This window comes from Natator depressus, chromosome 10 (assembly GCF_965152275.1).
Source record: "Natator depressus isolate rNatDep1 chromosome 10, rNatDep2.hap1, whole genome shotgun sequence".
Classification (NCBI taxonomy): domain Eukaryota; kingdom Metazoa; phylum Chordata; order Testudines; family Cheloniidae; genus Natator; species Natator depressus.
In genome coordinates this window covers 7,744,353-7,758,411 of record NC_134243.1, presented here as the reverse complement: position 1 = coordinate 7,758,411, position 14,059 = coordinate 7,744,353, and positions in this window count along the sequence as shown.

The following is a 14,059-nucleotide window of genomic DNA, read 5'->3' as shown; positions in this document are numbered from 1 at the left end:
TCAGTCTGGGTAAGGGAGGGCATGGTGAATTGGTGGTATGCAGGGGGGAGTGGGGAAGGGAATAGAATAGACTCGTAGGACAGGAAGGAACCTCGGAGGAGAAGGGGGAAGGTATCAGCCAGGCTGGAGGTAGAGAGAGGAAGAAGCAGCTGAAGCCGGGAGAGAGCAATGAAGGAGTGACAGAGATAAGCAGTGATTCTCCCTCCTGCCCCTGGACTGTAGAGTGTTCCAGGTTTGCATGCAGAGAGGGGAGCCCCCCTTTCCCCACTCAGCGATCTGCTCCGTTTCTGTTTTGGGAGGCAGAGGTGGATGCAGGCAGCACGAGGGTGACCAGATGGGCAAAGTGGGGCAAATCCCATTAGACTTGGCTCTGCCCTGAAGCCAGTTCCAGTCCGGTCACCTCAGCTACGTTTTCCTGTCCTAAAATTTAGTACTTCGCTAGCACCCTCCATGTGAGGCTCTCAAAGCCCACTGGATTCTGCCTTGTCACCCTTCTGAAGCCTTAGCAGGTCAGTAGCCTGATTTTCAAGAAGGGCACGAAATCAATGGGACCTGCAGGCACCCACCATCTCTGAAAACCAGGCCCTCAGTGACATGCCAGGGTCCTCTGTGGCAGAGTCAGGAATCAAACCCAGGCCCCCAGCTCCCTGCTTTAACCACAAGACCTCAGCCAGGAAGCCCTGCGGTTCCTCAGCCAACCAGCAAGTGCAGAGGAGGCTAATACTTGTGTTATGGTTGGAAGGCCACTTCCCCACTGGCAGGGATGTGGCATGGTGACAGAGACAACCCAAAAGCCTGGATTAGGAACCAAACAGGCAGCTGCAAGAACTTCAGCTGTGCTGGAACTGGCTGAAACGCAGTCTTGCCACCGGGCCGACTGGGTTGTGAAGAAGCAGGGGCAAGGAAATGTGTCAGGAGTGAGCTCTCCTGGGATTTCCCTTAATCCCAGCGCACTGTCTAGTCCTTTGTTAGCAGAGCTTTTACCACATAGCAAGGGAATGGTGTATCCAAAGCCGGGCCCCTACCCACCTCAGCCAGCTTAGACTTTTTATCCTGATTCTCTGACATACCCAGACAGCTGGTAACGAAAGAAAGAGGCTCTTCTTACTTAGTCTGATCCTTCCTTGTCTATTGCCAGTCATGTTTTCTTCTGTTTTTTCAGCTCTCCTTCCCCAAGAGCAGAGGCTGAAAGCTCAGCCCCTTCCTCCTCCAGCCCCTCTGAATCTCTCTACAGTTTGAACACTCAACGCACCATTTAAATTCCCATTACGGCCCCTGAGAGGTCATTGATGAGAACGGAATGGAATTGCAGGTGCTCACGTGGGTGACAAAATTATGCGGCCATTAGCAGCACTGCTGAACTGGCCTGGCAGAGGGAAGACAGCAAACACAAAGTGATGTTTTGCTGCTATAATGTCAAGAGAAATAAGCCGCTCCCTTTGTTTAAGTTTGTTAATTGGCCTCTGTAGCTAATGGCTGTCAGTACAGTAGGCATAAGCTGAAAGGTGGACTTGGCCAGGCATCTGTCTCACAACCACTTGTCATTACCAGCCAGCCAGAACTAAACAGCTCGACTGCCAAAAGTGTCCTTGCTGGCTGCCCTGAACCCAGGGTCTAGTGAACAGGTGTGTGTGTTTGCGGGTGGGCGGGGGGGGGAAGGCAGTGCAAAGGCAGGAGCCCTTGACTGAAGGCCCTTCTTCCCAGCCACAGGTAAAGAAATCCTGGGGTTGACTGCAACAACTACCGGGTGGATCTCAGTCATGGCAATGGAGCACAACGGGCCTGTCCGCACTAGAAAGATGCCCCTTTGCTGATAAAGACTATGTAGCAGGGCAAGCCCTGGACAGACTGGCAGGCCCACGCTGCTGACAGAAGAGGAAGATCCTGGCCCAGGGGCTTTGTTTCAGCTTGCAGTATAAAGAACTCGTGGCCTTGACCCTCCTCACAGAAGCGTGCTTCAAAGTAGAGCTGGCTGACAAGAGACAGTTTCACCAGAATTTTCCAATTCACAAAAGTCGACACATTTCACAGAGGTGGCTCAATTTCAAGGAAATCCCCCCCAGAATCCAGGCAGGTTTCCAAGCCTGCCTGCTTTCCTACCAGCTCAGCCACCTGCCTTTGGTCAGCTGACCAGGAGCCAGAAAACCCGTTCCCAAGCTCATGGCTCGTCAGGTACCTGGAATCTGAGTAACCCCAGGGTAGCCCACTAAGTGGGCTCTGTTTCACAGAGAATTTCAAAGTGTTTTGCTTTCCATTCCGAATCAGAACCCAAACTTCCAGATCCTCCACAAAACAGAATCCTCAGAGCTGCACTCTAAACATTTACAAAGCAAAGTCAAGTCACTTCATTTACCGAAAGCATTCAGAGAGCACAGGGCTTAATTTGTAATGAAAGAGGTGCCGGGGCTGGAGCAATTTTTTTATTTTCATAACTGACACAGCAAGCCCAGAGGTGCCAGGGCTATGAACCGGCAAGCCCAGAGGTGCTGGGGCTCAGCCCTGGAACAAATCAAGCACTGATAGCTCAGTGGTTTGAGCATTGGCCTGCTAACCCCAGGGTTGTGAGTTCAATCCTTGAGGGGGCCATTTAGGGATCTGGTGCAAAAATTGGGGATTGGTCCTGCTTTGAGCAGGGGGTTGGACTAGATGATCTCCTGAGGTCGCTTCCAACCCTGATATTCTATGATACTGGGCAAGCCCCATCAACGTAACCTACTTCCTTTCAGGTCTCTCTAAACTTAGAGCAGATCAGGGTTTATACCCGTCCCTGATTTCCCAACATGCTTTGCCCCAGGCTAGGACTACAAAAAGGCTGCCAGGAAGGACTACATTTCCCAGCAAGCCTGCTTTCCTGGATCTTAGACCAGCTGGGAACTACCCTGAGCCAGCTTTGTCCATAACTACTGAGGGGAAGAGGAGTTCCCCAACCTGCCCTATTCATAGAACTCTGCCTTCAGGCCCAAAATCCAGAGGCAGCAGCAGGGCCATCTTCACTCGCTCCAGTCCGCTTCTGAGACACCATCTCCTTCCCTAGGTGACTGCATGCCCTGGCCCCAAAAGGCAAACTTGCTGTGGAGTAATGCCAGACCCAGAGGGTTCCTCACAAGGTCTACAGCGCCTGTGCTCCCAGTTACGCTCTTGTCATAAATATAAAGGGAAAGGTAAACACCTTTAAAATCCCTCCTGGCCAGAGGAAAAACCCTTTCACCTGTAAAGGGTTAAGAAGCTAGGATAACCTCGCTGGCACCTGACCAAAATGACCAGTGAGGAGACAAGATACTTTCAAAGCTGGAGGGGGGAGAAACAAAGGTTCTCTCTGTCTGTGTGTTTTGCCAGGAACAGAACAGGAATGGAGTCTTAGAACTTAGTAAGTAATCTAGCTAGAGATGCGTTAGATTCTGTTTTGTTTAAATGGCTGATAAAATAAGCTGTGCTGAATGGAATGGATATAAACTGTTCAGGAAGGACAGGCAAGGCAGAAAAGGTGGGGGAGTTGCACTATATGTAAGAGAGCAGTATGACTGCTCAGAGCTCAGGTATGAAACTGCAGAAAAACCTGAGAGTCTCTGGATTAAGTTTAGAAGTGTGAGCAACAAGGGTGATGTCGTGGTGGGAGTCTACTATAGACCACCGGACCAGGGGGATGAGGTGGACGAGGCTTTCTTCTGGCAACTCACAGAAGTTACTAGATCGCATGCCCTGGTTCTCATGGGAGACTTCAGTCACCCTGATATCTGCTGGGAGAGCAATACAGCGGTGCACAGACAATCCAGGAAGTTCTTGGAAAATGTAGGGGACAATTTCCTGGTGCAAGTGCTGGAGGAACCAACTAGGGGCAGAGTTCTTCTTGACCTGCTGCTCACAAACCGGGAAGAATTAGTAGGGGAAGCAAAAGTGGATGGGAACCTGGGAGGCAGTGACCATGAGATGGTCGAGTTCAGGATCCTGACACAAGGAAGAAAGGAAAGCAGCAGAATACGGACCGTGGACTTCAGAAAAGCAGACTTTGACTCCCTCAGGGAACTGATGGGCAAGATCCCCTGGGAGAATAACATGAGGGGGAAAGGAGTCCAGGAGAGCTGGCTGTATTTTAAAGAATCGTTATTGAGGTTACAGGGACAAACCATCCCGATGTGTAGAAAGAATAGTAAATATGGCAGGTGACCAGCTTGGCTTAACAGTGAAATCCTTGCTGATCTTAAATACAAAAAAGAAGCTTACAAGAAGTGGAAGATTGGACAAATGACCAGGAATGAGTATAAAAATATTGCTCGGGCATGCAGGAGTGAAATCAGGAAGGCCAAATCACACCTGGAGTTGCAGCTAGCAAGAGATGTTAAGAGTAACAAGAAGGGTTTCTTCAGGTATGTTAGCAACAAGAAGAAAGTCAAGGAAAGTGTGGGCCCCTTACTGAATGAGGGAGGCAACCTAGTGACAGAGGATGTGGAAAAAGCTAATGTGCTCAATGCTTTTTTTGCCTCTGTCTTCACGAACAAGGTCAGCTCCCAGACTGCTGCACTGGGCAGCACAGCATAGGGAGGAGGTGACCAGCCCTCTGTGGAGAAAGAAGTGGTTCGGGACTATTTAGAAAAGCTGGATGTGCACAAGTCCATGGAGCCGGATGCGTTGCATCCGAGAGTGCTAAAGGAGTTGGCGGATGTAATTGCAGAGCCATTGGCCATTATCTTTGAAAACTCATGGCGATCGGGGGAAGTCCCGGACAACTGGAAAAAGGCTAATGTAGTGCCCATCTTTAAAAAAGGGAAGGAGGATGATCCTGGGAACTACAGGCCAGTCAGCCTCACCTCAGTCCCTGGAAAAATCATGGAGCAGGTCCTCAAGGAATCAATCCTGAAGCACTTAGAGGAGAGGAAAGTGATCAGGAACAGTCAGCATGGATTCACCAAGGGCAAGTCATGCTTGACTAATCTAATTGCTTTCTATGACGAGATAACTGGCTCTGTGGATGAAGGGAAAGCAGTGGACGTGTTCCTTGACTTTAGCAAAGCTTTTGACACGGTCTCCCACAGTATTCTTGCCAGCAAGTTAAAGAAGTATGGGCTGGATGAATGGACTATAAAGTGGATAGAAAGTTGGCTAGATTGTCAGGCTCAACGGGTAGTGATCAATGGCTCCATGTCTAGTTGGCAGCCAGTGTCAAGTGGAGTGCCCCAAGGGTCAGTCCTGGGGCCGGGTTTTTTCAATATCTTCATAAATGATCTGGAGGATGGTGTGGATTGCACCGTTAGCAAGTCTGCAGATGACACTAAACTAGGAGGAGAGGTAGATACGCTGGAGGGTAGGGATAGAATACAGAGGGACCTAGACAAATTGGAGGATTGGGCCAAAAGAAATCTGATGAGGTTCAGCAAGGACAAGTGCAGAGTCCTGCACTGAGGACGGAAGAATCCAATGCACTGCTACAGACTGGGGACCGAATGGCTCGGTAGCAGTTCTGCAGAAAAGGACCTAGGGGTTACAGTGGATGAGAAGCTAAATGAGTCAACAGCGTGCCCTTGTTGCCAAGAAGGCCAATGGCATTTTGGGATGTATAAGTAGGGGCACTGCCAGCAGATCGAGGGACGTGATCGTTCCCCTCTATTCGACACTGGTGAGGCCTCATCTGGAGTACTGTGTCCAGTTTTGGGCCCCACACTACAAGAAGGATGTGGAAAAATTGGAAAGAGTCCAGCGGAGGGCAACAAAAATGATTAGGGGACTGCAACACATGAGTTATGAGGAGAGGCTGAGGGAACTGGGGATGTTTAGTCTATGGAAGAGAAGAATGAGGGGGGATTTGATAGCTGCTTTCAACTACCGGAAAGGAGGTTCCAAAGAGGATGGATCTAGACTGTTCTCAGTAATAGCAGATGACAGAACAAGGAGTAATGGTCTCAAGTTGCAGTGGGGGAGATTTAGGTTGGATATTAGGATAAACTTTTTCACTAGGAGGGTGGTGAAACACTGGGAGGTGGTGGCGTTACCTAGGGAGGTGGTGGAATCTCCTTCCTTAGAAGTTTTTAAGGTCAGGCTTGACAAAGCCCTGGCTGGGATGATTTAATTGGGGATCGGTCCTGCTTTGAGCAGGGGGTTGGACTAGATGACCTCCTGAGGTCCCTTCCAACCCTGATATTCTATGAATGTATGTTCCTGTTTTTGTGTCTTTTTGTAACTTAAGGTTTTGCCTAGAGGGATTCTCTATGTTTTGAATCTGATTACCCTGTAAGGTATTTACCATCCTGATTTTACAGAGGTGATTCTTTTACTTCTATTAAAATTCTTCTTTTAAGAACCTGATTGCTTTTTCATTGTTCTTAAGATCCAAGGGTTTGGGTCTGTGTTCACCTATGCAAATTGGTGAGGATTTTTATCAAGCCGTCCCCAGGAAAGGGGGTGTAGGGTTTGAGAGGATTTTGGGTGAAAAGACGTTTCCAAGCGGGCTCTTTCCCTGTTATATATTTGTTAGATGCTTGGTGATGGCAGCGATAAAGTCCAAGGGCAAAAGGTAAAATAGTTTGTACCTTGGGGAACTTTTAACCTAAGCTGGTAAAAATAAGCTTAGGGGGTTTTCATGCAGGTCCCCACATCTGTACCCTAGAGTTCAGAGTGGGGAAGGAACCTTGACAGCTCTGTTTATACAATGAAGGATTTACCAGGGTAATTGGCGGACTGCTCCACTTGTACAGGGTCATTAAGAATTAATTACCAGGTTTTCAGTGCTCCCTTATCAGTTTTATTGGGCTTGATAGTACTTGGCAATTTGGAACATAGAATGCATGGGTGAGCTTCTGTTCACACTTATCTGTGTAAATCTGGAGTATCTGCATCAGGGCAGATGCAGATCTCAGTTATACTAGTGTAAATCTGGTGTAACAGCTCCTCCTCCTCATCCCTTCACTGCCACCTGCCCTCCGTTTCTTTAAAGGTACAGCGACGTGTATTATCCATTATCTGTGTATTATCCACCATGTATAGCCATTGACACAGAGATTAGCCTGGACAAAAACTCTGTTTCTGAATTCCCTAAAAGCTTATGATGTTCAAGTTCTGAAACTGGGCCTGAGTGAACGTATTTTGTTCATGTCTGCAGGCGTTATACTGGGCTGAATCGAAACCCAGATCCAAACACCCCTCGACTTTGGGGAGTTAGAGGTCTGGCTTTCATGGCTTGAGCCCAGCTCTAAACGAAACAGCAACCCTCAAACACAACACAGCTGGGGCTAAAGTGGGACTTTCACAAAGGGCTCTATGCATCACATGCAGACGGCTAGTTCCTGTGAAAGCCATGTCTCAGTAACTACTGGAGACATTTGTGTTTGCATCCACACTTCCTCCCAGGGCCCAGCTTTTCTACCTGGTAGGTGCCTGGTATGATGCTGGAAACATTGTTACTTCCATGTGAAGATGGGCTCCCAGGTAGCAGACCTGTAAGAACCTGTGGGATTAGAACCTGGGAGGTTCTGGGCTGGTAACACTTCTGCATTGCCATTGGCAGCTTAGGCTGGGTTTCTGCTGGATGACTCTGTGACCAGCAGGGCCCCTCACACCCCACTGATTGGCTGATGTATTTAAAGCAGGAAGATGGCATGGGGCACTGTCTGAGCAAGAATACAGACTGTCCATCTGCTTCCACTCCAGGCCCTGCTAACTGTAGACCCTAGACTCCAGCTTCTGACACTGGTTTGTCCTTGACTTTGCTATTTGCTTGCTGTCTATAACCTGGTGCCTGCCACTGACTTCCTAATATCCTCACCTGGCTCAACCCCAACTCTGCTATTTGCCTGCCATCTTGATGCCTGACCCTGGCTACCTGACATTCTGACCTGGCTCACTCCTGATGCCTTTACTCATCTCCTGACGGCAACTTAGCAGCTGACAAGTGCACATGCCTATGGCCCAGCCTTGACAGGACCCTAACCTCAAACGCAAAACACTTTGCTAATTAACAAAGGTGGCAAGAAGAAGGTGTTCAATATGCATGGTTAGTGGATCCCTGCTTCAGCCTAAGAACACATCATGTTTCCCTAGCCCGTGTTTCACAATAATGCCATCGCCACTGTATCTGTACTCCCGGCTGCCTTACAGAAAACATGGTGGATTGTGATCTCAAAGTAGCATCCTGTTTTCTCATCTCCAAAACCCACATCTGACTTTCAGCTCCTCCCAGCTCCTTACTGTGTGAGGGACCAATTCCGCTGGCTTAAATGGGAACTGTTGACATAAATGGACTACTTGCATGAGTACGTACAACTCAGCCTGAGAAAAGGTTTCACAGTAATCATCCTAGCCTAACAGAGTAATCCTAAGTAGGCAGCAGAGGGACTGGTGCTGGGCACAAAATAAGATGTCCTGTAGTGCTCAATGTCACCCTCTACCGGTGACTCAAGGAGCAGCATTGCGGGGCAATGAGAAGCTGTATCCAACAGGTCTTGTCTGAAGGCTGCATGCCTATGAATGGAAACCTCACAATAGGAGGTGCTAATCAGAGAGGGGAAATCAGAAATATACCAGGGAACAGTGGACGCTGTGCCTCCTGCACAGAAGGAAATATCCGCCCCTCAGCCATTCAAAATGCTATTTTAATGCATGCATCATCATAGTGGTTCCTTGACAGCGAGAATAATGGATGAGAATTTGGATGGATTTCATAGGAGCCTGACACAGCCCCAACTGAAGTCATTGTGGGTTTTACCATTGACTCCTGTGGGAGCAGGACTGGGCCCTCCATGAGCAGTACCAAGGAGGACACAGTCATAGAAGTTATCTGGCCTCTGACTGGGCCAGGGCAGGAGGCTACGTTGGTGAGGGCCTTAGGCTATGTCTACACTACAGCTTATGTCAGCATAACTTATATCGCTCAGGGGTGTGAATAAATCACCCCCCTAAGCTATATAAGCTACACCGACCTAGATGCTCGTGTGCACAGCGCTATGTTGGCAGGAGAAGCTTCTGCCGTTCGTGGAGATGGTTTTATTATGCAATGGGAGAGCTCTCGCCCCTCAGCACAGAGCATCCTCACCAGACATGCTGCACTGAACGTTTAGACACAGCCTTAGAAATGCACATAAAACAGATTGAGAAATCGCTGTCTGTTCATTCTTCCTAGAACACAGTCCTAGGGGCTGTGGGTGGCTGAGAATTAACAAGCAGCAGCAGCCCTCTAGTCCCACCCCGTGCAAGCTCCCTGCACCGGTTGCTATGCGTGGGACCAGCACTAGGCCATTTCACTGGCACTCTTCAGGTCTGGGAGCCCTTGACATGAGGTGTATTTCTGGGAGAGGACATCTGCTGCTTTTAAGAACTCTTTACACCACTGCAGCAGCTTGGAGGGGCCCTAGGGCAATGGGGAATTGGACCTGTGGGCTCCATTATGCCCTAGGGCCTATAACCATGAAGTGACCCGCCTTTGTACGGTGACGTTTAAAACGGTGCACTTACTTTTCCAGGCTGCACAGAGCACATATTAAGCAACTCCCTGATATTCCCAGCCCTGCTGCATTCTCAGGTGACATAACACTGAATTTTTAAGTGACTGTCCGAGGCAGCGATTTTCTGAAGCCATGTTGTAACGTGTCAGCTTTGATCATCTTCACTCGCCTTCGCCCTGTTAAATCCTCTCCGGTCTCCCCAAATGTCAGCTATGCTGTTTTGTCTGCATTGTCGCTGATTTCACCACAGGGCCCCTGGCCACTTGTCTGTTTCACTGGGACTCACATCAATTTGGCTCTACACAGCTCCACATGTGATGGCAGCTCCTAAAAAACCAATGATTGTTATTCAGTGATGCCCACTGCTCCTCATGGCGCCCTGCGGTTGCTGTGGCAATGGGTGCATGGCCCTCAAGGATTCTAAACCAGTCACAGACAACATCAAAATATCCCTTCGGATTACAGTTGCTTGGAGCTGGTGAATTAGCCGCACTGATCTCGCTTCACTGCTTTATTCAGGAAAGTGGCTGGGATATGTATCGATTTAATCAAGGGTCGGGCAGAAATAAAACCAGGCTCAACACAAGCCTTCCAAAACCTTTTAGCCTCCATTCCCACAATAGTTTCCACACAAGAGTCTGCACACAAGAATCAGCATTGGAACTCAGGCAATGTCACTAATGAGCATCTTTCTGCCCACAGCACATTCCCCTCTGCCCCACCCGCCCCGGGTTTCACAACAAGCTGAAACTGAGGCCTTTGCTGCCCGAGCTTCAGCCTCTTCCAAGGGGAACAAGCTTCAAAATGAGCACTGTTGAGTTTTAAGGGCCTTTGCAGCATCCGTGCTCTGAGCCAGCCAAAGTTCTTAGCTCCTGCAAAAGTTTGAGCAAGGATTTGTGGTGGATTTAAAACTAGTCCCAAGGGCTAGATTCAGCCCTCTAATAAAACGGAGGGGATTACTCTAAGTGATCACTGAGCCTGCTGCTCCTGATCTATATGCCAAGTGGGAAATCAGGTCTCTCACTCCCCTGGCTGGCGTGAGTTGGGCTCAAACAGTGCACTCAGCTCCTGGGGTACTGTGCATTGCTTCACTTCAGTCCCCTGTGGTTGATTAAGGAGCAGCACTGACAGCATGCAGAGGAAGTCTTTGCTACAAAAATTTTGCAGCCTGGGAGAACACTGGCTTCAACTCAGGCCCTTCCAGAGAGGTTTACAATGGGTTGTAAAAAGGGAGGATTCTTCAGGGCTTTGACAGGGAAGAAATTCCACCAGCTTTGAGTTATTATCCATTTTATCGCAAGTCACGATATCTTTCTTAAATCCCCAGCTGCCCGAGTCTTGTGAATACATGAGACTCAGTTTTCATCTGGTTAAAAAATACATTTTTAGCCCTCGTCACTGGGAGAAAAGTTTAAAACCACGACCCGACTGCAGCCTAAAAGTTCAAATCCAGATGGTAAATAACACGATCTACATTTTTTTAAATTTAGTTTAATCTCATGACGGGGGGGGGAGCTGAGTCATGATTTTTGAATGCTCAGGGTTGGCACCACTGCTCATTGATTTTGTGTGTGTGTGTGTGTGTGTGTGTGTGTACACGTACGTACAGACATCAGGAATCATTACTGAACATTACAAAAATTCCTTTTGTTTTTTTTAAATATAAACAATGTTCTTTTTGGAAGACAAGCCAAACAGCATAAAGCCAGTTTAAACCCTACACCCCACAGGCATGTATCACCTTTAACAGTGCCTGAGAGCCTTCAGGTTGGCCAGTTTCCGCAGTGGCCTCTTCTCCTCCCCATCCTTTCTGTGACAATTTGTGTAGCTAATCTGCCATGTGACACTGTTTGCCCATAAGCAGAGCCTAAAATACCTATTACTGCCATTATGTTTCATGCACCGCATGCTGGGTAATAACATGAGGACTCCATGCTTGTAAAACTAAACTGGTCTTTATTATGAGACCTACTTACAGAGATGCTGCAACTGCAGCCAGCATTCCAGCCATGTGCACACAGACTGACTTCCTGGTGGCTCCTTCAAACTCTTCCCTCCTGCAACCTGTGCTTCTCCCTTTAAGTTCCATGCAAGTTGCTATATTACCTCTTTCTGGCTCATCAGGTCTACTTTAAGGCATGCTCCCTCACAGTCTTGGCGGTGGGTTGCTTTCATTGCACCATCATTAATAATTCATCTCAGGGGAGATTATAAACTCAGGGCTTGAGGAGCCTGAGGTTACCAGATCTGGATGGAAATGAAAAAGTCCTTGTCAACAGATGACACTCTCTCCCCCCCAGGGATTCAGAGAAATTACTCTGAATATATTAAACATATGTGTGCCAGAGGGCAAAAACATACTAATTTGAAAATATAAATAAATCATATCCACTCAGGAAAAAGCCAGATCCATGAAAAATTCCCTTCTGTGGCTGCATGTTAGTTTAAAGTCCTCCACTCCTTTATCCTCCCCTTCTTGCTCACTGGGCTATTTATATACTGATGGGAGCAGCAGACACTGGTTGCAGCAGGAGAATGAGAATCAGACATTCTGGGTTCTCTTCCTGGCTTGGCCAAGTCACTCAACCACTGTGCACTTCACTGTCCCCAACCGTAAAATGGGACAACAGTGTCTCCACTCTAATGCTGGGAGGCTCATTTCATTAATGTCTGTGCAGATACTAAACTGCTAGGATGAATGGTGCCTTGGAGTGGGGAAGATAGTGCACTGGCTAGGGACTGAGAAGATCAATTCCTAGCCCTAACACAGGTTTCTGTATGGCTTTGGGTATGTCACTAAATCTACTCTGCTCCCCATCTGTGAAATGGGGATAACTAATTTTATGGCCAGAAGGGATCGTTGTGATCATGTAGTCTGACCTCTTGCACGCCACAGCATTTCACCAAGTGGTTCCCACGTCGAGCCCATAATATCACATCCAACTAGAGCGTAACTTTTAGAAAGCTATGCAATCTTGATTTAGGAACATCAAATGATTGCGAATCCACCACCTCCCCAGGCAGGGGCGGAGCTGGGGGGACTAGCGGGGGCTGTAGCCATCCCCAAATTTGCCTTAGCCCTCCCCCCGTAGCAGCTGCCACTCTCTGGCCTTGCCAGCTCTGAAGGCAGAGCAGAGAAAGTGGTGGCTGCTGATCAGCAGCAGCATAGGAGTAAACCTGGGCAGGAGGCAGGGGCCCCCCCGAGAACAGCTCCCTACCCATGTCCCGGCACACCACCCAGGGCAGGTGGAGGATCCAGGGCTTGCCACAGCTGCCTACACTGACCTGCTCTGGCCTGGGCCCCAGGGTCCTGCCCCTGCTGTCGCTGCTCCCCGAGGGCTCTGCCAGCCCCAGAGCCGGATCCCCCTGTCCTGCTGGCTGTTACCAGCTGCAAGCAGTTGAAGGGCATTGGGGACCTGAGGAGCAGCTGCAGCCCTGGCTTTGTGGCAAGGAGGGCACAGCCCCCCCTCCCCCAGTTTTCTGTCTAGCCCACCTCAGCCCTCCCCACCCCCCCAGGAAGAGGCTGGCACCACCCCGTCCCGAGGTCAACTGTTCCAATGGTTAATTACCCACACTTTGAAAAACATGCCCCTTATTTCTAATCTGAATTTGTCTAGGTTCAGCCTCAAGCTTGTTGTGCCTCTGTCTGATAAATCCAATAGCCCTCTCCTATCAGACATCTTCTCCCTGCGCAGGTACTTCTGGAGTGCGATCACATCACCTCTTCACCTACGTCAAAAAGCCTGAGCTCCTTTAGTCTTTCACTGTAAGGCCAGTTTTCCAGCCCTCAAATCATTTTCTGAACCCCTTCCAGTTTGTCAACATCCACAGCACTTCCCTACCGCCCAGGGTTGGTGCGTGATTTGTCCATGAATGACTGTGAGGCACTCACATACTAGGACGGATAAGGGCTATTGACGCATCATAGACAGACAGACATAGAAGGACAAAGTGTTCTTTACGCCAGGCAGCCATTCCCCCCGGCTGCCTCTCGGAAGGTCAGGGTGCCCAGTTCTGTTAAGTCATTGCCTTGCTCTCACTCCGGTTAGGGTCTGGTGACACTATACACGCAGGTGGCCGTGGAGACGGAATTGTAAATCCTCTTCGACTCAGATGACTAAGGCAAAGTCTAGTCCCTTCTGGCTGGTGGCCTTTTTTTATCCTAACGCTAAACAATCTGGGAGGCTAAAATAAAACCAGCCCATTCATCATCACCCTGTTGACACCAAACATTATGCTCTCAGGATGGAGGGGCCGGGGGAAGTAAGTTAATCCTTTGCACAGTAGGGCTTTGTCGTGAAGGGAAAAATCAGGGCTGGGTTTTAGACCCCTGCAGACTGACATTCTCTGTTATCCACGGTCCCTCATGGGCAGTGCAGTGTGAGATTTCCCCATCAGTGCCCCTTACCGGAAGGACCATCTCTAGTCGGCGTGTGCTCCAAAACCAGCCTGCAGCATTAGTGTTACCTGAGATTGATCCAGGCCCCATATGGGTTTATAGCCGCACAGTAAGTGTGCTGTCCCAAGATCGCAAACACACACAGCACAATAGTAGGGAGCCTAAACAACAGGGGAGGTGTAATGGAGGGGGGCAGGAAGGATCCCCGGGGATAAATCAAGGGCAGCTCTGT